The 25258-nt window shown below is 42.0% G+C and overlaps 1 protein-coding gene across 4 annotated transcripts in view; it reads left to right on the top strand.

The window, feature by feature from the left end:
- The window catches only part of KHDRBS2 (KH RNA binding domain containing, signal transduction associated 2), a 620233-nt gene that overhangs the window by 186048 nt on the left and 408927 nt on the right, over window positions 1–25258 (top strand). The window contains exon 1 of one of the 4 annotated variants that reach the window (XR_010175992.1): window positions 14204–14315. The exons of the other annotated variants lie outside the window; for them this stretch is intronic. The gene's annotated coding sequence lies outside the window, so the exon portion shown is untranslated. Of the gene's footprint in view, window positions 1–14203; window positions 14316–25258 lie in introns of those variants that run through there. 4 annotated transcript variants of the gene reach the window in all.

Here is a 25258-nt window from a genome sequence, read left to right as displayed (position 1 = left end):
ATCGATTTTGAAGATTCATAAAGTGCTTTTCAAAATTGAGTTTTAGTAAATATACCCCTTGAGCATAGGCCACCAATATTGAAATATGAAGTAGGTACAACATATGCCACCTAATTACAAATGAACTTATATGACAAATAAAGCATGGTTCAAAAATGTAACTACTAACTAGATATATTGGTCGGGGTGTGCCCAAAAGTAAAGTCAAGTCAGTAACCAAAGTATCCAATAGAAGGGCAAAATACTTTGCCCTTCTATTGATTTTTTATTTTTTTCTGAAAATATTTTTGGTGTTTTAGTTATTTATATAACGCACACATATTCCACAGCGCTTTGCAGAGACTATTTGGCCATTCAAATCAGACCCTGCCCCAGTGGAGTTTACAAACTATATTCCCTACCACATGTATACACACACTTTCACGATAAGGTTAATTTTATTGGAAGCCAAGTTTACCTACCAGTATATTTTTGGATTGTGGGATGAAATCGGAGTACCCAGAGGTACTGCTAAAATCATGTATTTTGGGTCTGTTTTATTCCTTCAGGATTATTGCCCTCAATAACATGCATTTATAGTCATTTCCAGTCAATAGTGACTACCTCACAGTTCATAATATTGTTTTCACCTATATTGGCCAAAAGGCTGCAGCGAACAGGCTTGTTAGTAATTTGATGAGCATCGGCACAAACACATGGCAGTTTATAGCACATCTATGAAACCCTGCCACATGGAAGTGGCAGAAAAGAAAAGTGGTGCAAGGTGGGTCTTTGGGTCCATCCATCCACCCTTATGTTGGATATTAAAAAGGACTGCACATTTTATCAAACCAAGCACTTCAGTGACAGGGACTTTGTGGGTGAGGGGCACTTTTGTGGCTGAAGTGCTTCTATTGTTTAAGCCACCGCAAAACAAGCTACTAATGGGCTTAAGGCAGATAATGGTGTTTTGTTACTACAGTGGGAAGATGTCATTATCATACTCATCATTGTTAACATCATCATCACACAATATTACCTCATCCCCTCTGGAAACCACCATTACAGAAATTTCTGTACTTTGTCTTAATTGCAGGAAAGGTCTCCCTCATGAAATTTGTAGTTCATTTTTAAAAACATAATTTTTTCCACATTTAGAGGACATAGCCAATCACTCGCAAGGTTCCCAACTGTGCTGAAAACTCACAAATCCAAAACATGCTAGGAAGATGATGTTTTACCGTGTTTTTTAATCCAAGCATGGCAGGAAAACCCCAGACGGTACTCGGATTCCCTTGGAAACCGGAAGTTTGGGTGGGCTTCTTTCTAGGATCACTGCAAAACTGCCATTATAGAACAATTTAGAATAGATTACAATAGAACTGCATATCAAAGCACCATCAATGTTTTGTTATAACAAATAAAAATCGGGATTTATCAAATGGTGGTTATGAGAACAGCCCTAAAACCACAAGCAAACTTGCCCAAAAGAATGTATAATCTCAGACAGGGGTGTATCTATGAATTGGCCAGGATGGCACACATCAGGGGTGCTTGCTGAGTAGGGGACACCACCTGGCTGTGCCATCCTGGCCCTGCACACTCTGTCATCAGCAGCCACTGTCACACAGTGACAGTGCAGCTGCCTTCCTAAGGGCACTGCTACCTGAGGTGCTGTGCCTGTGATTGCATATATGAGTGGCTGCAGAGGCAGGGGCTGGAGATGTCTGACCCACTGATGGGGCTGCGCAGTGGCATCCAATGCAGCCTCTATGATTACAGTGCATGGTCTCGCACCCTACCCTTCCTCACTGGTGGCTTCTCACAGGGTGGGATGGGCTCACTGCTCAGTGCTCACACTCAGTGCAGTGAGTGTCACTGGACCAGCTGCTGTTCCTCCATGGCTGCAAACTCAGCCACCCTTACAGCCCTCCCAAGGGACTGCCTTCCTTCACCACACTCTCCTGGCTCATGGCACTTTTTTACAGGAAGAATGAAAAAAGTCAGGTACCGTGGGGGCACTGTGTTTTGGGGGGTAATATGGGGGTGCTAAGTGTATTGGGGGGGCAATATTGGAGTACTGAATATACTGGGAGTGATATGGAAGTGCTGTATGTATGGAGCGGCAATATGGGGATGCTGATTGTATTGAGATTACTATGAGGGTGCTATGTGCACTGGGGGGTAATATGGAGGCACTGTGTACTAGGGTAATATGGGGTACTGTGTGTATTGGAAGTAATGTGTATGTGCTTTGTATACTGGGGGTAATATGGCTTCAGTATGATTTGCCCATGGATGGGATGCTGGCTTTGTCAGTATACCGAAAGCGGCTTCCCATCCATCATGATCCCAACAAGCCACCAGACAGCCCACTTACCCTCCTCTGCCCCATAACCCTTACCCTTGTGGGATATCTAATCATACCACTCCCCGGTGATGCCTAACCCTAATCCTCCCTGCTTGGTGCCTAACCCTAATCCTCCCTTCCCTGCTGCTTAAACCTAACCCTCCCTGCTCATTGCCTAACCCTAACCTTCGCTTCTATGTGCCTAACCCTCACTACCCGGTCCCTAATCCTGCACTCTAACCCTAACCACACTTCTCTATCCTAAACTTAACCTCCCCCCGACCCCCAGCGGTAGGATGCCATCCCATATCCCGTTTTACTGTTAGGATGATCGGGATGCTGTCTGTCTGTAATGTGACGCCGCTCGGTATCTAAATGATGGCATTGGGAACCCCATCTGTATATCGACTGCAGGGATCCCATTTGTTGGGAAGCTAACTGCTTCCCATTAATATAGGGGTGCTATGTGTGCTCTATATAAATTACTGGTAATAATATATACTAGGGGAAATATGGGTGTACTGCGTGTATTGGGGTATAATATGGGAGTGCTGTATATATTAGAAGTGCTGTGTGGGGTTGGGTTTGAATTGCCAGTTGTCGGTATGCTGTTGGTAAGAAGACTGACAGTAGCATCCCGACAGTCGAAATCCTGACAGGGGTTGGCAAGTGGTCTAACCCTCCCACTAACCTACCCTAATCCTCCCTTTAAGGTGCCTAACCCTAACCCCTTTGCAGCATATTCCTAGTCCCCCAGGGGGGCACCTAAACCTATCTGCCTCTCCCCGTACCCTCTACCTAACCATGTCCCCTCTGCAGCCTAACCCAAACCCCCTGCCCGGTGGTGCCTATCCCTAATCCCTCCCACCCACACCCTAAACCTAACCCTCTCCCTTCCTGCACCCTGACCCTAAATCCCCCTAGGGTAGCCTAAACCTATCCCGCCATTACCGGTGTAGTACTTACCTAGTACGCTGTCTGTATGAAGGGAATTCTTTCATTGGTGCCCTGTCTCCTTTCAGGGTTCCGGCATAAGCCTTCTATTGTGTGTCAAAATTCTGGCACCAGTATGTTTTGCGGGATCCCGACCATTAGGGAATTAACTGCATCTTACTGTGTGTACAGGGGGAATAAATGCCTTGGTGGGCATAGGGCCTAATTCTGAGTTGATCGCAGCATCAATTTTGTTAGCAGTTAGGCAAAACCATGTGCACTGCAGGAGGGGCAGATATAACATGTGCAGAGAGAGTTAGATGTGGGTGGGGTGTATTCAAACTGAAATCTAAATTGTAGTGTAAAAATAAAGCAGCCAGTATTTACCCTGCACAGAAACAAAATAACCCACCCAAATCTAACTCTCTCTGCAAATGTTATATCTGCCCCCCCCCCCCTGCAGTGCACATGGCTTTGCCCAATTACTAACAACCTTGCTGCTGCGATCAACTCATAATTACCCCCATTGTGCGTACTGAGAGGTAATATGGTGGAAGGCACTGTGTATACTTAAAGGTATTATGGGGGGTGTTGTGTATTCTGAAGGGTATTATGGAGGGTGCTGTGCATACTAATGTGTACTATAGAGGCCTTATGTACACTGCAGAGTTGGAGGGCATTGTGTATAATTAGGCGATGAGGCTATAAGAGGGCAAAATCAGGGAGTTTCAAACAAAGGGATAGATGTATGATAGTGTGTTATGGGGGAGAAATGTTAACAGCCCACCCTATGTATAACTGCGGTAATGTGTGCTACATGATATGCTGCTCTCTGTAAAAGTTAACATGCAGTGCAGTGCAGTAGCACTGACCATTCCAACACCAGCAGCTATAGGTTTTGACAGCTGCAGGGGTCTTTGCCCATACACCACTGCCATGGACAGCCCTTATCCTGGCCATGGTGACTGCTGGCTCATGACTGCATGTGAGATCTCGCGAGAGAGGATAGTTTTCACTCCTCCATTTCGACAGACAAGATATACTTACATCTTGTCGATCCGTGCCACTATAATACTTCCCCCCCTTAGTAGGTTAAGTAAATTGTGTTTATGAGAAAATAGGATGTATATTGGTTTATTGACACTCACTGAACCCGTGGACTGTTTTTAATACCCAATAATAGTAGCACTGGTAAGAGTGTACTATTATACAGTAGTATAAAGCTTCATGTTAATCACTATCAGCTCCTCTATAGGTGTACTGTTCAGTGTAAATGGTCATAAAGTGATTTGGCCAAGCAATTGCATTTGGTACTCTTGCCTGCCTTGTAGAAATAGAGCAAAAAGTTCCTATTTGTATCAACATATCAATTTTTATCTATTAGTTTAGGTAAATTACTTTTGTAGTCCTTGCTTTCATCTACAGTATAATATCTTGTTTACTTAAATAGAGTAAAAAATGTATTGCTAAAAACAATACAGCTATTTTGTGGTTCAGTTCAATATAGTTATTTATCCCAGGAAATTATTATTGTTTGTGACTCCATGCTTTACTTACAGTAGTACTGCACTAGAAACATGGCATTTTGTAAGCAAATACTCACATTGATTGCCTGTACTTTGCAAGTCATTTGGGATTGCAATCTGCTTACATGAAATGCAAGATAATGTTGTGTAGGTCTAATAGATGAAGATGATTTAAAAAGCACATACACTTTCATATCAAGAAGCTAAATATAACAGATTAGCATTTTTTTCCAAGTAGAAAATGAAAAAAAAAAAAACAATTGATTGCTTTCAAAGTCTATAATCTGCCATTTTATGCCACATCACTTTAAAACCATTTATAGGTGCAAAGAGAAGTATGTTTCATAGTTTACAACATAATGTGACACAAAGCATTTTGCTTTGAAATATATTAAATAAAGCCACTTGCTGAGATGTCATTTTAAAAATACCAAGTTGTTTATGTAAGATCTGGTGCCGGAAGTTTTATTTTGAATGTAAAAGTTGTTGTTCCTGAATTGAACTTCTGAATATAATATACAGTATGTACTGTAGATCTGTTAGCTTCTAGTATTATTCTAAACTACATATTATTGCTGCTGCTATTATCTATCTAAAGAATATGTTGTCACCTCTTATGCATACAGTAGCATGCCCCCTCCTTATTATGTTACTCAGGAAATATGATGGGCTTGATACAGAAATGCAAATAAGCGGCATCTGTGTTTGTACTGTATATGTCTGTGTGTGTATGTATATATATATGTATGTATATATATATATATACATACAGTAGTGCCTTGCTAAAGTATTCACCCCATTTGCTTTTTACCTATTTTGTTACATTACAACCTGTAATTACATTTTTTTTATCTGAATTTTATGTGATGGATCTGCACAAAGTAGTCTAACTTGGTGAGGTGAAATGAGAAAAATGTATATAAAAAATAATTGTTATAAATAAAAATTAGAAAATTGGCTTCTGCACATGTATTCACCCCCTTTGCTATGAAGCCCCTCAAAAGTTCTGGTCCAACCAATTACCTTCAGAAGTCACATAATTAGTGAAATGAAGTCTACCTGTGTGCAATCTAAGTGTCACATGATCTGTCAGTATAAACACACCTTTTCTGAAAGGCCCCAGAGACTGCACCACCACTAAGCAAGAGGCATCACACCATGTAGACCAAGGAGCTCTCCAAACAAGTCAGGGACAAAGTTGTTGAGAAGTACAAGTCAGGGTTGGTTTATAAAAAAAATATCCAAATCTTGGATGATCCCCTGGAGCACCATCAAATCCATCATCTTCAAATGGAAAGAACATGGTACCACAACAAGCCTGCCAAGAGAGGGCTGGCCACCAAAACTCACAGACCAGGCAAGTAGGGCATTAATCAGAAAGGCAGCACAAAGACCAAAGGTAACCCTGAAGGAGCTGCAGAGTTCCACAGCAGAGACTGGTGTATCTGCGCATGTGACCACAATACACTCCATAGACCTGGACTTTATGGAAGAGTGGGCAGGAAAAAAACATTACTTAGTGTTAAAAATAAGAAGGTACATTTTGAGTTTGCTAAAAGGCATGTGGACGACACCCTAAATGTATGGAGGAAGGTGCTCTGGTCAGATGAGACTAAAATTGAACTTTTCAGCCACCAAGGAAAATGCTAAGTCTGGCGCAAACCCAACACATCCCATCACCCTAAGAACACCATCTCCACAGTAGAGCATGGTGGTGGCAGCATCATGCTGTGGGGATGTTTTTCAGTAGCAGGGACTGATAAACTGTTTTGAGTCGAGGGAAAGATGGATGGTGCTACATACAGGGATATTCTTGAGCAAAATCTGTGATTTGAGACTGGGATACTGCTAAAGCAACACTCGAGTGGTTTAAGGGGAAACATTTAAATGTGTTGGAATGGCCTAGTCAAAGCCTAGATCTCAATCCAATTGAGAATCTGTGGTTAGACTTGAAGATTACTGTTCACAAGCGGAAACCATCCAACATGAAGGATCTGGAACAGTTTTGCCTTGAGGAATGGGCAAAAATTTCAGTGGCAAGATGTGGCAAGCTCATAGAGACTTATCCAAAGCGACTTGCAGCTGTAATTGCTGCAAAAGGTTGCTCTACAAAGTACTGACTTTAGGGGGGTGAATAGTTATGCAAGCTGAAGTTTTCTATTATTTTGTCCTATTTGTTGTTTGCTTCACAATAAATAAAAAAAAACATCTTCAAAGTTGTAGGCATGTTCTGTGAATGAAATGATGAAAACCTTCAAACAATCCATTTTAATTCCAGGTTGTGAGGCAAGAAAACATGAAAAATGCAAAGGGGGGTGAAAACTTTAGCAAGGCTCTGTGTATGTATATATATATATATATATATATATATACATACAGTGCATCCGGAAAGTATTCACAGCGCATCACCTTTGCAACATTTTGTTATGTTTCAGCCTTATTCCAGTTTTTACACACAATACCCCATAATGATGTGAAATTTTTTTTTCTAGATTTTTGCACATTTATTAAAAATAAAAAACTAAGAAATCACATGTACATAAGTATTCACAGCCTTTGCCATGAAGCTCAAAATTGAGCTCAGGTGCATTCTGTTTCCACTGTTCATCCTTGAGATGTTCCTACAGCTTAATTGCAGTCCACCTGCAATTAAGTGGTAAATTCAGTTGATTGGACATGATTTGGAAAGACACACACCTGTCTATATAAGGTCCCACACTTGACAGAGAAGAGAACCTTCCAGAAGGACAACCATCTCTGCAGCAATCCACCAATCTGGCCTGTTTGGTAGTAGCCAGATGAAAGCCATTTCTTAGAAAGCACATGACAGCCTGCCTGGAGTTTGCCCAAATGCACCTGAAGGAATCTCAGACCATGAGAAACAAAATTCTCTGGTCTTATGAGACAAAGATTTAACTATTTAGTGTGAATGCCAGGCATCATGTTTGGAGGAAACCAGGCACCGTTCATCACCAGGCCTATACCATCCCTATGGTGAAGCGTGGTGGTGGCAGCATCATGCTGTTGGGATATTTTTCAGCAGCAGGAACTGGGAAACTAGTCAGGATATAGGGAAATATGAATGCAGCAATGTACAGAGGCATCCTGGATGAAAACCTGCTCCAGAGCACTCTTGACCTTAGACTGGGGTGATGGTTCATCTTTCAGTTGGACAATGACCCTAAGCACACAGCCAAAATATCAAAGAAGTGGCTTCAGGAAAACTCTGTGAATGTCCTTGAGTGGCCCATCCAGAGCGCAGATTTTAATCTGATTGAACATCTCTGGAGAGATCTGAGAATGGCTGTGCACCAACGCTTCCCATCCAACCTGATGGAGCTTGAGAGGTGCTGCAAAGAGGAATGGGTGAAATTGCCCAAAGATAGGCGTTCCAAGCGTGTGGCATCATATTCAAAAATACTTGACACTGTAATTGCTGCCAAAGGTGCATCAACAAAGTATTGAGCTAAGGCTGTGAATACTTATGTACATGTGATTCCTTAGTTTTTTTTTATTTTTAGTAAGTTTGCAAAATTATGGGGTATTGTGTGTAGAATTTTGAGGGGAAAAATGAATTTATTCCATTTGGAATAAGGCTGTAACATAACAAAATGTGGAAGAAGTGAAGGGCTGTGAATATATATATATATATATATATATATATATATATATATAGGGAAACCAGCGCCACCTGTGAGAGGCTTACTTAGTTATCACAAATAGATATAATCTGTCCAAAGAGAAAACACTCCCTAGGTACAAAGGGTGTGAGCACGACCTTAAATGGAACAGCAGTGGTAGGTTGCTGTAGAATTTGTTTATAGAATAATGGATACAGGCATCAGTGACCTATGGTGTCATATGTAAAGGAACTAGATTGATAACCAATGAGAGCAATCTTTTAAAAATAAATAATGACAATATATTTTGTACACATAGAATAGAATTGAGCAAAGAGAAGACAAAAAATAAATATATATATATATATATATAATTAAAAACATTCAAGGTGCAAAGAGTGTATCTGAAAAGATTCTTATCTTTGTATGGAGGTCAGTCTAGGGAGCAACCATCGCATTTCATCCAACAGTACTTCATCAAGGGGGACTTCATCAACATCGCTGATGTCATATCCGTTATACTATATATTCATGTCCCCGCTTTCGCGGCTGTGTGGGGGGCTTGCCAAGCGCTCTGTGAGCTGCTGGCATGCCCCTTGTCCCTTTCTCCCAGTGAACCGTTTCTGTGCGCATGCACACAGTGACTGCCCCCCCTCGCCCACTACGGGACACTGTGACCCGCAGGTGGGACAATGGAAAATTCCCATAAAAACTTGACTGACCTGACAAAATCGGGACAGTTGGGTGGTATGATTTCAAGGGTATTCTGCCCTGAAATGTTGGAAAGAGTTTTATGTGAATACACTATGTGATTTGAAAAGTATCAGCGTCCCACTGCTTGTTTTGTGCTATGACCTATACAACAAGATCCAGAAGGCATCAGAGCTATTAAGTTACAACAGGAGAGTGTCAGTCCTGGTGTGTGCATATATACACACACACACATATGTGTAAATCATATTCATGTCTATAGTTTTAATGCCTGCCTTGAAACCGGTGCTGGCGACACTGAAACGTCAGCCATGAGGGCATCTTTGTATCTGGATGTAACTTACTAAAATTATCTCTTCACTATACTCGGGAGTGCCACAGTCTCTTTTGTTTACAAATGTCAAGTTTCTACTGAAGGCACCCATCTGATGAATGATCCAGCGCTGAGTGACAGTTCTATCTTATATATATATATATATATATATATATATATAAAAAAAAGAAAATAATGGAGGGCGCAATGGTGAGTGTAAAATCACAAGTAATTTACTGACATAATATTCACTCACATACATTCAAAGTAAAAGGTAACCAGCGCAATGTCGACCATCAGTGGAGCCTCCGGATACCCGCACCGATGAACCCCGTTGCTCCCTGGATACCACCAGCCGCTAAATTCTTTCAGCCGCACGGACTCCAAACCGGACCTCGTACGCCGATAATTCAGACGCAGGATCCACGTTACACGTCCTGCTGGCCACGTCCAACGCGTTTTGTCACAGGACTTCGTCAGGGGGTGTGGCTAGCACCGGTATCGCATACAATTTATAGCAAAGCAGCATAATTGATTTAAAGCAGCACAAATGATTCAATGAATCTACACATTAAAAAATCTACGGCAAAAGCAGCATACAGAACATTATTAGACAAAAATACAGTATTTAAAACAAATACAATATAATACATATTAACAATGAACCTAAACAGTATATATATATTTAAAAAATACATCGAGATAGCAGCTCAAATAGAATAATACCAATTAAAAGTGTAAGCAGATTATTAATTGGCACCGCCTCACAGAGATGCCAAACCTTTTCAGATGACTTATAAATAAACCACATATAGGAAGATCTAAAAGACCTGGATATTTGGTATCATCCTATACTAATATATTAATTAATAGTGAGTTAAAATCTAATTAGGTTATACTACTATTAAACCTAAAATAAATTTTATTAGAATGACAATTCATTCAAATCACAGCGCATAAGTACATGGATGTCAATACATATTAGATGATGAAAACTCAGAACCAGATTAATTAGTAAATTTTAGCACCTCCACCCTTATTACTTTCACACTAGTGAAAACAAAAACACAAAGGAGCCAATGGCCCAACTACAATGCGTCAAAGTCACCAGTGCACGCAACAATGGGTTTTAGTTCAAAAAAGGGGTGTTGTCATAGTTTTTGTTAAGCCCATAAGGGCTGATGGTATTCAATGTATGTATCCAATACATTTCTCTTTTTCCTAATAGTTTAGAGACATCACCTCCCCTATCATCCAATTTTACATGATCAATCGCCTTAAAAGAAAAATTACTAAGCAGTCCTCCATTGCAGCTTAAAAAGTGTCTAGGTACACTATGATCCTTAAGTTTATTAACAATACTCCTAGTATGCTCGAGTATATGGATCTTTAATTGTCTCTTGGTTTTCCCTATATATCTTGCACCACAAGAACACCCTAAGAGATAAATTACCGAAGTAGTCTGGCAGTTCATAAAACTCTTTATTTCCCAAGACTTCAATTTACTGGTATCCCAAATTTTCTTTCTCTCTTTATCCATAAATGGACAGACTTTACAGTGATTACATGGGTAACACCCTGTTACTCGGGTTTTTCCTAACCAGGTTTCATCTGATATAATACTTAAATTACTAGGAGCCAATGAGTTTTTAAGAGATCTTGCCCTCCTAAAAACTACTTGTGGGTCTTTGGGCAATAGGTCTTTCAGGATCGGGTCAAGTGATAAAATCCCCCAATGGTTCTTCAGAATCTTTCTAATCTCATTACTTTTTGTATTATACGTAGTGATAAAAGGCATAAACGAGGAATCTTGTGCTTTACTTTTTTCTTTATAGACCAATAGTTGTTTTCTATCGAGACTATCAGCTTTTTCTTTACATTTAGTGACTAGTCCAGCTGGGTATTGTTTCTCTAAAAACCTTTTTTCATAAAGTGCAGCTTGCTCATTAAATGTATCCTGTTCTACACAGTTTCTCTTAAGCCTCAAAAATTGTGAGTAAGGGATATTCGTCACCCAATTTTTGAGGTGACAGCTCTTGAAGTGTACATAATTATTGCTGTCGACCTTCTTAACATATGTATAAGTATTAATATTCTTACCGGGGCTCCAATCTGTTGAATTAATGACTAAATCTAAAAATTCAATTTTATTTCTCTGATAATTGGATGTAAATTTTAAATTGTAACAGTTAGTATTAAGAGAAACCATAAATCTATTAAAATCACTCTCAGTCCCCTTCCAAATAATTAATATATCGTCTATATACCTATAAAAACTATGTATGAAATCTGAAAATGGATTATTATGAAAAATCACTTCTGATTCCCATTTTCCCAAATAGAGATTGGCAAAGCTCGGGGCATAAGGGGTCCCCATCGCACAGCCGCACAGCTGATTATAAAAATGACCCTGAAATTTAAAATAATTATTATTAAGAACATATCGTATGCATTCCAGCAGAAAAAGTCTCTGATCTTCACTTAAGGTTTCATCATTACTCAAATAAAAATAAATAGCCTCCAATCCCTCTTTATGCGGAATGCAAGTATAGAGGGATTCTATATCTATAGTACACCAACTATAATCAAAATCCCAAATAATTGAATCAAGATTCCTTAATACATGAGTCGAATCTTTGATAAAAGATTTTAAACCAAGTACATAATTTTTGATGTAGACATCTATAAATTTAGATAATTTAGATGTAGCCGAATCAATCCCGGCAATTATAGGTCGACCTGGAGGTTTTGTCAGCCGCTTATGGATCTTTGGTAAATAATAAAAGATCGCCAGCCTGGGATGTGGGTTGAATATATAATTAATTTCTTCTCTACTTAAACAACCCTTCCATTGGGGGATTTTATCACTTGACCCGATCCTGAAAGACCTATTGCCCAAAGATCCACAAGTAGTTTTTAGGAAGGCAAGATCTCTTAAAAACTCATTGGCTCCTAGTAATTTAAGTATTATATCAGATGAAACCTGATTAGGAAAAACCCGAGTAACAGGGTGTTACCCATGTAATCACTGTAAAGTCTGTCCATTTATGGATAAAGAGAGAAAGAACATTTGGGATACCAGTAAATTGAAGTCTTGGGAAATAAAGAGTTTTATGAACTGCCAGACTACTTCGGTAATTTATCTCTTAGGGTGTTCTTGTGGTGCAAGATATATAGGGAAAACCAAGAGACAATTAAAGATCCGTATAATCGAGCATACGAGGAGTATTGTTAATAAACTTAAGGATCATAGTGTACCTAGACACTTTTTAAGCTGCAATGGAGGACTGCTTAGTAATTTTTCTTTTAAGGCGATTGATCATGTAAAATTGGATGATAGGGGAGGTGATGTCTCTAAACTATTAGGAAAAAGAGAAATGTATTGGATACATACATTGAATACCATCAGCCCTTATGGGCTTAACGAAAACTATGACGTCACCCCTTTTTTGCACTAAAACCCATTGTTGCGTTCACTGGTGACTTTGACGCATTGTAGTTGGGCCATTGGCTCCTTTGTGTTTTTGTTTTCACTAGTGTGAAAGTAATAAGGGTGGAGGTGCTAAAATTTACTAATTAATCTGGTTCTGAGTTTTTATCAACTAAATATGTATTGACATCCATGTACTTATGCGCTGTGATTTGAATGAATTGTCATTCTAATAAAATTTATTTTAGGTTTAATAGTAGTATAACCTAATTAGATTTTAACTCGCTATTAATTAATGCTATTAGTATAGGATGATACCAAATATCCAGGTCTTTTAGATCTTTCTATATGTGGTTTATTTATAAGTCATCTGAAAAGGTTTGGCATCTCTGTGAGGCGGTGCCAATTAATAATCTGCTTACACTTTTAATTGGTATTATTCTATTTGAGCTGCTATCTCGATGTATTTTTTAAATATATATATACTGTTTAGGTTCGTTGTTAATATGTATTATATTGTATTTGTTTTAAATACTGTATTTTTGTCTAATAATGTTCTGTACGCTGCTTTTGCCGTAGATTTTTTAATGTGTAGATTCATTGAATCATTTGTGCTGCTTTAAATCAATTATGCTGCTTTGCTATAAATTGTATGCGATACCGGTGCTAGCCACACCCCCTGACGAAGTCCTGTGACGAAACACGTTGGGCGTGGCCAGCAGGACGTGTAACGTGGATCCTGCGTCTGAATTACCGGCGTGCGAGGTCCGGTTTGGAGTCCGTGCGGCTGAAAGAATTTAGCGGCTGGTGGTATCCAGGGAGCAACGGGGTTCATCGGTGCGGGTAACCGGAGGCTCCACTGATGGTCGACATTGCGCTGGTTACCTTTTACTTTGAATGTATGTGAGTGAATATTATGTCAGTAAATTACTTGTGATTTTACACTCACCATTGCGCCCTCCATTATTTTCTTTTCTACATGTGCTGAGGAGTACGGGTTTACTCTTAAAGGAGGATTGCTGCAACAATACATTCGGACTGTTTTATATTTCAAAGACTTTTATTGTTGAAATGCGCGACTACACCATTTCCATATATATATATATATATATATATATATTATGTGACAAGAACACTGGGATAGTGTTTGAGGGCAGGTATATTTGTCCCAGGTTCTTGTCTTACATGTTTTAGAAAATGTTAACTTCTAGGAAAAATGCTTTTTGTTTTGTCTGAACCTTTTCAGTTTGCTGTAAAAGCTGGGTAAAGGCTCTGAGAGAGAGATAAGGCGAGTTCTAGACATTGGGCCCAGTTCGGGTCTTTGGCCTCACAGAGGGCTAATCAGGGTTTCAGCTGTGTAAGAGTGATATAGTGCTTCTAACCTGATTAGTATGGGCAGACTGCCTGGGAAGGCTGCAGGATCTGTGTGTGAGAGACACGCTTTCTGATGCAAGTAAGCTATACAGTATGTACTGAAGAACTCTGTGTTTTGTTTAGTGACAGTTAGGAACATCTTATGTTTAGTTAGTGCCGGACAGGCAAGGTATTTTTATTTTGGGGTTTGTTTTATTTTCTGTTTCAATAAAACTGGCCGGGGTCAGTTGTACCAGAAACTGGACTTGTGTTGTTCCTCAGCTGCTGCGTGCGGCCATATTCCCCAGGAAAAGGCACCTTGCACCCCTACAGTGTTACAATATATATATATATAAAAGGAAACAAAGAGACTGGTGCACTCCAAATGCAAAAAGGTTATATTAGATTAAAAAATCATGACAACACTGCATTAAGCAACGTTTCGGTACTCGTTGCTGTCTAACTGGAAAGCAACAAATGATGCAAACAGAAGTGACAATAACCACTTACCTAAATACCCCCCGCCGCTGAAGGAAGCCGGGTAACGGCGGCGTCCCGCGAGGTGTCCGTCCAGTGCGGGCGCCAACCAATGACGTCATGCCGCTGGGCGCCGGCAGTGATCCAGGCGGGCGTCTTGCGTTGCCTGGCAACCGGACGCTCAGTGCAGCGTCGTCTCCCCGGCTTCCCACAGCGGCTGAAGGAGACAGACACAAAGTATATTATTACCAACATGGAGCAAATAAGGAAAAAAACACACATATGTGCATTATAATACTTCTATGCACAGATGTGGGCGCACATGGGTTCTGTGATTGGAGACAACATACGTCAAAATAAAGCAAATGCTTAAATGCAATAAGAATATAGATAAATTAGATATAATTAGATACTACTAAGCATAAGCACTAGTAACAAAGGACCGCAGGGACAGACCGCAGTGGTAAGCTGTTAAAGTGCGAAATGAAGTGGATCCGCAGCCTCAACACAGTATCGCCAGCAGGCTTGAACGAACGCTATAACTGGAACACTTTTCTCTAAGTGGTGGCTTTACATCCACCACAATTGTGTTTATGTTGTTTTAGTAAACATTAACAGCAGCATTAATATGTATTTATTTACAGGTTGCGATCTAGGACTTCCACTGTCTTGATCCAGGTCTATAGGTCCTTTGTTACTAGTGCTTATGCTTAGTAGTATCTAATTATATCTAATTTATCTATATTCTTATTGCATTTAAGCATGTGCTTTATTTTGACGTATGTTGTCTCCAATCACAGAACCCATGTGCGCCCACATCTGTGCATAGAAGTATTATAATGCACATATGTGTGTTTTTTTCCTTATTTGCTCCATGTTGGTAATAATATACTTTGTGTCTGTCTCCTTCAGCCGCTGTGGGAAGCCAGGGAGACGACGCTGCACTGAGCGTCCGGTTGCCAGGCAACGCAAGACGCCCGCCTGGATCACTGCCGGCGCCCAGCGGCATGACGTCATTGGTCGGCGCCCGCACTGGACGGACACCTCGCGGGCCGCCGCCGTTACCCGGCTTCCTTCAGCGGCGGGGGGTATTTAGGTAAGTGGTAATTGTCACTTCTGTTTGCATCATTTGTTGCTTTCCAGTTAGACAGCATGTGGCTTGACAACGGTACCTGCGAGTACCGAAACGTTGCTTAATGCAGTGTTGTCATGATTTTTTAATCTAATATAACCTTTTTGCATTTGGAGTGCCGCAGTCTCTTTGTTTCCTTTTGCATTATCTTACTGATGGCACCCACCCATTAAGCATTCTGCCAGCATTCGAGTGCGGGTTCTTATTCTGGACTATATATATATATCTATATATATATATCTATATATATATATCTATATATATATATATATATATATATATATATATATATATATATATATAAACATGTGGTGAGGTCAATGGCTGGGGAGGCTCTGGCTTCTCCAGTCACACAAGAACATTAATCTCAGCTCACTATTTATCAAAAGCAGATGCATTAGAGTGCATGGGCAATGGGCTGGTACTGCAGCCACTGTGTATATACTGTGATTACAGGAAAGACCCCAAAGTACCTAGACAGCAGCCAGGACCAGCTCCAGAACTACTGAGCAAGATCTTTTGAAGCACCCCCTCTCCCCCCAATGTCGCAGTGAAGGTCCGCGCGCTCCTAGGAAAGCGGGGGTAGCCTTGCAACTAAATATTATGTTATCAAATTATAAACATATATACTGTATTATCACCTACCCTACACACAAAATTGGCAACCTTACACGTAATGCCCCAAGTATAGTGCCAGTTACACGTAATTCTTCCAGTTTAGTGCCAGTTACATGTAATGACTCATTTTAGTGCCAGTAATACATAATGTCCCAGTATAATGCCAGTTACACCTAATACTCCAAGTATAGTGCCAGTTACACATAATGCTCCCAAGTATAGTGCCAGTTACATCTAATGCTCCAAGTATAGCGCCAGATACATGTAATATCTCCAGTATAGTGCCACTTACACGTAATGTCACTGTAGTGTGCCAGTTACATGTAATGCCCCAGTATAATGCCAGTTGCATGTAATGCTCCAAGTTTAGTGCCAGTTACATGTAATGCCCCAGTATAGTGCCAGTTATATGTAATGCCCCAGTATAGTGCCAGTTACACCTAGTGCTCCAAGTATAGTGACAGTTACACGTAATGCTCAAGTATAGTGCTAGATACATGTAATGCCTCCAGTATAGTGCTAGTTAAATATAATGCTCCAAGTTTAGTGCCAGTTACACGTAATGCCCCAGTATAGTGTCAGTTACACTTAATGCCCCAGTATAGTGCCAGATACACGTAATGCTCCAAGTATAGTGGCAGATGCATGTAATGCCTCCAGCATAGTGCCAGTTACATGTAATGCCTCATTGTATTGTCAGTTACATGTAATGCCCCAGTATAATGCCAGATACACATAATACCCCAGTATTGTGCCAATTACACGTGACGCCGCCAGTATAGTGCCAGTTTACTCGGAATGTATCCAGTATACTACCAGTTACACCTAATGCCCCAATATAGTGCAAGTTACAGATAATGCCCCAGTATAGTTTCAGTTATACATAATGCCCCAGTATTGTGCCAGTTACATGGATGTGGGGGTGAACTGCCCACTTACACACATTACTTGCAGTCACTTTCCGCCAGCCCCTATCACCTGGGTCCTGTGCAGAGCCACCTGCAGGAGAGTGCAGCACGCGCTAAGGCTGAGAGAGGGTGGTGGAGGATGAGAGCACCGGTCACTGCACAATTCATTATCTGGGCTTCCCGCTGCCACCGTGCAGATTAGATGCATAAATAAATCAATAAATAAAAATAGTATATACAGATGCAAACTTATGTGTTAAAGCAATGGTCAGTTGGCATTAGGGTTATGTGAGCACCCGAGTCCAATAGACAATACAGCATAAACAAAACCAATTGACCGGTATCACTGCTTCTATTTACACATGAGTTTGCGTCTGTATCACCAGACATCATGGCCTAGCAGTGAGGTGTACCGGGTTCGATTCCCAGAAAGAGCAAATGCCATTTTTTTCCTTACACCTTTTTCTTAACATTCATACTTTTAAGAACCTTACATTCAATAGAATTATGAACACAGAAAAATATCAGTTACCATTACATACCGTCTGAATGTCTGCAATGCAAAATCCGTAGTACAGTACTTCATAAAAGCACTTTCTTCATGTTTAATGTCATACACTCGGGACCTCTCTAGTCCCTTCCCCCAGCTTAAGCTACTGTAGTGTGAGCCCTTTATTTACATACTATCTCCAGGCATCATGGCCTAGTGGTGAGATGTACCAGGCCCCATGCTGCTGTTCCTGGGTTAGATTCCTGGAAAGAGTGAATGCCATTTTTTTTCTTGAAACTTTATTATTTTTATTTTTTTAATCTAGACCTAGAAATGGTCCTACTGTATTCTTATGGTACAGTAAAATATGTACAGTAATGTCAAACTCTATGTTTCTACAGATATGTCCACATACTGTAGACCTTTCCTATTTCTTGCCCTGTACTGTACATGTACTATACAATTAAGGTAATACTTACTGCCTTCCGGATAGCTTAATTCCGAAATCTTTGCCAGAGTGGTGCTGGGCACAGGAGGGTTGCTGGGAGCAGGAGATGTGGTTGGATCAGGAGCGGTTATGGGTCCTGGAGGGTTGGTGGGAGCAGTAGGCGGGCAGACAAATGGATGGGTAGTGGGAGCAAGAGGGGTGCTGGGGACCGCGTCCTCCTGGAGGCTTGGCACTTTGGAAAAATAATAATAAAACACATGCACTGAGGGAATGATGCAACCAGTCTCTACACCATTGAGGGTGCATGGGTTTTGGCACTTACATAGAATCTTGAACACTGCATGGTCATGCTTTACTTTTGTCTAAAATATAAAAAAGGTACAATATAAGGAAACACGTAAAGCAAAATATGGTTAAAATAACATATAACCAAGAGCACAACTGTACAGCACCGTACTGTACATTTCCAAATACTATACTTTTCTCACTGTGTGTACTATAGTACAGTATGTCTAGTGAACATGAAAACAATGTGTAGTTTACAGTAAAGGCATTTGGCATTTTGAGCTACTTTGAGCTCAAACTTGGCCAGTGTGTATGACCGGGTGATGAGTGATAGTGTGCGCTCCCAACATTATCGCTGACCGCCGTCGTCCGTCGGGCTGTTTTAACAGCCAAGTGAAGCACTTTCCACAGTCTGCTACTGTGAAAAGTGCTTCATTCCCCCGTGAACATCGCTGGGCACAGAAAAATAGCTTAGTGTGTATGCACTGAGCTATTTTTCTGCCAGTGATGTTCATGATCATCCCTGTGCATACACACTGGGCAAAAACGCCCAGTGTGTATGTACCATAAGTTCAGTGCATGGTCCTTTTAAAGTTTATAAACAAATAAAATGGGAGTTACTTTTTGTCACCTTCTGTTCTGTACCTCATTTTAACTAATCACACCTGAATCATCAAAATTATTTTGGTTGAGGGGGTTTCATAAAAGGGGCATATGTTTTGCATGTACAGTATAAGGGCAAAGCTGCTTGTGCATCCAACTACGTTATTTAAAACACACTATGGAGATAAAGCAAACTCTTGGCAACTACAGTAGCAGGCCAAACTCGAGCACCGAGAGGGTTAACAAAATGGCTGCCGACCATGAACCAGGGTCTCATGGAAGCCCACATCTATGGAGTGAGCAACGGCATAGGTTTTGCATGTGTAAGGTCAATGCTGCTCGTACGTCCAACTATGCACATTAAAATTGTTTTGAAAAAGTGTACATACATTGCGTCCCTTGTGAGAACCGAACCCAGGGTGAAGTGCATATTAATCATTATTATGATGCACATATTGTAGTGCACATATAGTAGAGTGTAATACATTATCATAACTTTACATCACTTCTGACATTCTGAGAAACATGTCTATTTAACATACTGTACTGTACTGTACAGTAAAGTACTGTAGATCTTGTGCTGTAGTGTATATCAATGTAGACCTCATGCATGCGCAATGGTGATTATTGCACTAAAGTATTTTATTGGACACCTCATGCTTGCGCAATGGTGATTTTCAAAAGTGACATCTGGTGGATGATCGCTGGTATTACTCACCGGTAACACCACATGCCATGCCATATGCCATGCTACGCTCTATGTTCCACCCTGCGACACCACTTCATTTTGCAACCAGGAACACTGCCATTCCGTGATCAGGACTAATGCCATAGATGGTATAGATGAGCAAGGCTACATCTGTAGGTGTTACCTTTACAGTCTCTCTCAAATGCTTTTTCAAAACTAGGCAAGTATGATGCTTTTGCATGAACAGTAGCTCACTAATGTTAGAAAGCTTTATATTTACACTGCAATTTAGATTTCAGTTTGGGCACACCCCACCCAAATCTAAATCTCTCTGCACATGTTACAACTTACATCTCCACTATCTGCAATGCAATCAATTTAACTGATTTTTTTTATGCAGTACCAACACAAATTATACTGTTTTTTTCAGAAGTCCTTGTATTTTCAGAAAGTCCTTTTACTCATTTCTCTAACGTCCTAGTGGATGCTGGGAACTCCGAAAGGACCATGGGGAATAGCGGGCTCCGAAGGAGGCTGGGCACTCTAGAAAGATTTAGGACTACCTGGTGTGCACTGGCTCCTCCCACTATGACCCTCCTCCAAGCCTCAGTTAGATTTTGTGCCCGGCCGAGGTTGGATGCACACTAGGGGCTCTCCTGAGCTCTTAGAAGAAAGATAGTCTTAGGTTTATTATTTTCAGTGAGACCTGCTGGCAACAGGCTCACTGCAGCGAGGGACTAAGGGGAGAAGAAGCGAACTCGCCTGCTTGCAGCCAGATTGGGCTTCTTAGGCTACTGGACACCATTAGCTCCAGAGGGATCGACCGCAGGCCCAGCCTTGATGTTCGGTCCCGGAGCCGCGCCGCCGTCCCCCTTACAGAGCCAGAAGCAAGAAGATGGTCCGGAAAATCGGCGGCATGAAGACATCAGTCTTCACCAAGGTAGCGCACAGCACTGCAGCTGTGCGCCATTGCTCCTCTCACACTTCACACTCCGGTCACTGAGGGTGCAGGGCGCTGGGGGGGGCGCCCTGAGGCAGCAATAAAAACACCTTGGCTGGCAAAAATACCTCAATATATAGCCCCAGGGGCTATATATGAGGTAAATACCCCTGCCAGATTCCATAAAAAAGCGGGAGAATAGGCTGCGGAAAAGGGGCGGAGCTATCTCCCTCAGCACACTGGGCGCCATTTTTCCCTCACAGTTCCGCTGGAAGGAAGCTCCCTGGCTCTCCCCTGCAGACTACTCTACAGAAAAGGGTAAAAAAGAGAGAGGGGGGGCATTTAATTTGGTGCAGTATATAGTTTATATTAAAAAGCAGCTATAAGGGACATAACTCAGTTAGTCCCTGCCTTATATAGCGCTCTGGTGTGTGCTGGCATACTCTCACTCTGTCCCCCCAAAGGGCTTTTGTGGGTCCTGTCCTCTATATTGAGCATTCCCTGTGTGTGTGGAGTGTGTCGGTACGGCTGTGTCGACATGTTTGATGAGGATAATGAGGTGGAGGCGGAGCAGATGCCTTTAGAAGGGATGTCACCCCCTGGGGGGCAGACACCTGAGTGGATGTGCTTATGGAAAGAAATGAGTGCACGTATAGACTCATTACATAAGAAATTTGACGACATGCCGACTGCGGGACAGCCGAGTTCTCAGCTCGTGCCTGTCCAGTTGTCTCAAAAGTCATCAGGGGCTCTGAAACGCCCGCTATCTCAGATGGCACAAGTAGATGTCGACACGGATACTGACACCAGTGTCGACGACGAGGAGTCAAATTTAATGCCCATTAAGGCCATTCACTGCATGATTGAGGCAATGAAAGAGGTGTTAAATATCTCTGATTTACATCCAGGTACCACAAAAAAGGGTATTATGTTTGGGGAGAAAAAACTACCTGTAGTTTTTCCCCCGTCAGATGAATTAAATGAAGTGTGTGAAGAAGCGTGGGCTTCCCCTGAATAGAGTTTGGTAATTCCTAAGAAGGTACTAATGGCGTTCCCTTTCCCGCCAGAGGATAGGTTACGTTGGGAAACACCTCCTAGAGTGGATAAAGCGCTCACACGTTTGTCTAAAAAGGTGGCACTACCGTCTCAGGATACGGCCGACCTTAAGGAACCTGCTGATAGAAAGCAGGAGGCGATCCTGAAGTCTGTATATACACACTCAGGCATTATACTTAGACCAGCTATTGCGTCAGCATGGATGTGCAGTGCTGCCGCTGCGTGGTCGGATAAACTGTCAGAAAATATTGACACACTAGACAGAGACACGATTCTGCTAACAATTGACCATATCAAAGACTCAGTCTTATATATGAGAGATGCACAGAGGGAAGTCTGCCGGCTGGCATCTAAAATAAGTGCATTGTCCATCTCTGCTAGGAAATGCTTATGGACTCGCCAGTGGACTGGAGATGCAGATTCCAAAAGGCACATGGAAGTTTTGCCTTATAAGGGGGAGGAATTATTTGGGGATGGTCTCTCCGATCTAGTTTCCACAGCAACGTCTGGGAAGTCAGCATTTTTACCCCATGTCCCCTCACAGCCTAAGAAGGCGCCATTTTATCAGGTTCAGTCCTTTCGGACCCAGAAAAACAAGCGGGGAAAAGGAGGGTCTTTTCTCTCTAGAGGCAGAGGTAGGGGAAAAAGGCTGCAACAAACAGCAGGTTCCCAGGAGCAAAAGTCCTCCCCCGCTTCCTCTTCCAAGTCCGCCGCATGACGGTGGGGCTCCACAGGCGGAGCCAGGTACGGTGGGGGCCCGCCTCATGAATTTCAGCGATCAGTTGGCTCGCTCACAGGTGGATCCCTGGATCCTTCAAATAGTATCTCAGGGGTACAAGCTAGAATTCGAGGCGGCTCCACCCCACCGGTTCCTAAAATCTGCCTTGCCGATTGCTCCCTCAGACAGGGAGGCGGTGCTAGCAGCGATTCACAAGCTGTATTCCCAGCAGGTGATAATCAAGGTACCCCTACTTCAACAAGGCCGGGGTTACTATTCCACACTATTTGTGGTGCCGAAACCGGACGGTTCGGTGAGACCCATTTTAAATTTTAAATCCTTGAACACATACATAAAAAAATTCAAGTTCAAGATGGAATCGCTCAGGGCGGTTATTGCAAGCCTGGAGGAGGGGGATTACATGGTATCCCTGGACATCAAGGATGCTTACCTGCATGTCCCCATTTACCATCCTCACCAGGAGTACCTCAGATTTGTGGTACAGGATTGCCATTACCAATTCCAGACGCTGCCGTTTGGACTCTCCACGGCACCGAGGGTATTTACCAAGGTTATGGCGGAAATGATGATACTCCTTCGAAAAAAGGGAGTTTTAATTATCCCATACTTGGACGATCTCCTAATAAAGGCACGATCCAAGGAACAGTTGTTAGTGGGAGTAGCACTATCTCAGGAAGTGCTGCGCCAGCACGGCTGGATTCTGAATATCCCAAAGTCACAGCTGGTCCCGACGACACGTCTAATGTTCCTGGGAATGATTCTGGACACAGTCCAGAAAAAAGTGTTTCTCCCGGAGGAGAAAGCCAGGGAGTTGTCTTCTCTAGTCAGAGACCTCCTAAAACCAAAACAGGTATCGGTGCATCACTGCACGCGGGTCCTGGGAAAGATGGTAGCTTCTTACGAAGCAATTCCATTCGGCAGGTTCCATGCCAGGATTTTTCAGTGGGACCTGTTGGACAAGTGGTCCGGATCGCATCTTCAGATGCATCGCTTGATAAACCTGTCCCCAAGAACCAGGGTGTCTCTTCTGTGGTGGCTGCAGAGTGCTCATCTTTTGGAGGGCCTCAGATTCGGCATACAGGACTGGGTCCTGGTGACCACGGATGCCAGCCTACGAGGCTGGGGGGCAGTCACAAAGGGAAGAAACTTCCAAGGACTATGGTCAAGTCAAAACCAAAATTTAGGAGTGGTTAACACCCCAGCTCCTGGCGCAAATATAATTGAGTATGTAGTTAATTACTCAGTGCACCAGCTGCACACACTAAAGGATTGGCAATATCCTCAAGAAGACACAAAACAGAAAAAACTAGTGTATTGCGCTTGATGCACTAATTATCTAAATAAATGAATAAATAGCACTCTATAGTTGTGTGTCTGCTTTTGTTCAAATTAACACACATGGAACTTGCTTTCATAAAAACCAACTAGAATATTTTAATCACAATACACAAATATAAACCATAAATACCAAAATTGGATATACTAAAATTAAAATGAACTAGAACACACTGAGAAGTGCACTTTAACTGTCTAAGACACAGATTGAGTAGTAATAGTGTCCATAAATAGTGACAAGTAGACGGCAACAGTGTATCATATGAGTGCTAAACAGACATGCCTCGTCTATTATGTCTCAATTTGCAACAGTTGCTGGTGCCTATTAGATTATGAATAGTGTCTCTTTTAATCCTCTTGCTACTGGCGTCCCAGTGCAAAGGAATGCTGCTTGTAATATATTTACCCGAACCAGCGGGATTCTCCACATACACAGCGTAGATCTCCAAGAAGATATCCTTAAGGCATACAGCCACTGCGTCCGCTGCTAGCACTAATCGTGGTGCAGTTAAGATCTCTGTCCTAGCGGGCGGATAAGGACACTTCAGGTGTCGACGATCAGCGGGTTAATTCAGGTAGAGGTACAATTTGTGAAGAGATGTCCTTATGGCGTATAGCCACAGCGTCTGCCGCCAGCACTATCCATGGAACAGGAGGAGTCTCTGTCCTGGCAGAGCGGATAAAGACGCTTACGAAGCCGCTGTCCCAATAGGCAGATATCTGAGCTCCAGTTGCCTCCACAGGGATTCGTCGGCACCAAGAGTAGACAATAGGCACTAGTAATTGCACTCAGCCAATGTAGCCGTCAGTATCAAAGCGGGGGGATGACGTCAACGCGTTTCGTCCCGTCACAACTCGGGACTCCTCCTGTTCCACGGATAGTGCTGGCGGCAGACGCTGTGGCTATACGCCATAAGGACATCTCTTCACAAATTGTACCTCTACCTGAATTAACCCGCTGATCGTCGACACCTGAAGTGTCCTTATCCGCCCGCTAGGACAGAGATCTTAACTGCACCACGATTAGTGCTAGCAGCGGACACAGTGGCTGTATGCCTTAAGGATATCTTCTTGGAGATCTACGCTGTGTATGTGGAGAATCCCGCTGGTTCGGGTAAATATATTACAAGCAGCATTCCTTTGCACTGGGACGCCAGTAGCAAGAGGATTAAAAGAGACACTATTCATAATCTAATAGGCACCAGCAACTGTTGCAAATTGAGACATAATAGACGAGGCATGTCTGTTTAGCACTCATATGATACACTGTTGCCGTCTACTTGTCACTATTTATGGACACTATTACTACTCAATCTGTGTCTTA

Source organism: Pseudophryne corroboree, chromosome 4 (genome assembly GCF_028390025.1).
Source record: "Pseudophryne corroboree isolate aPseCor3 chromosome 4, aPseCor3.hap2, whole genome shotgun sequence".
In the NCBI taxonomy this organism is placed as follows: Eukaryota; Metazoa; Chordata; class Amphibia; order Anura; family Myobatrachidae; genus Pseudophryne; species Pseudophryne corroboree.
The sequence above is the reverse complement of the archived record's forward strand: the minus strand, read 5'-3'. Positions and strand labels throughout refer to the sequence as shown.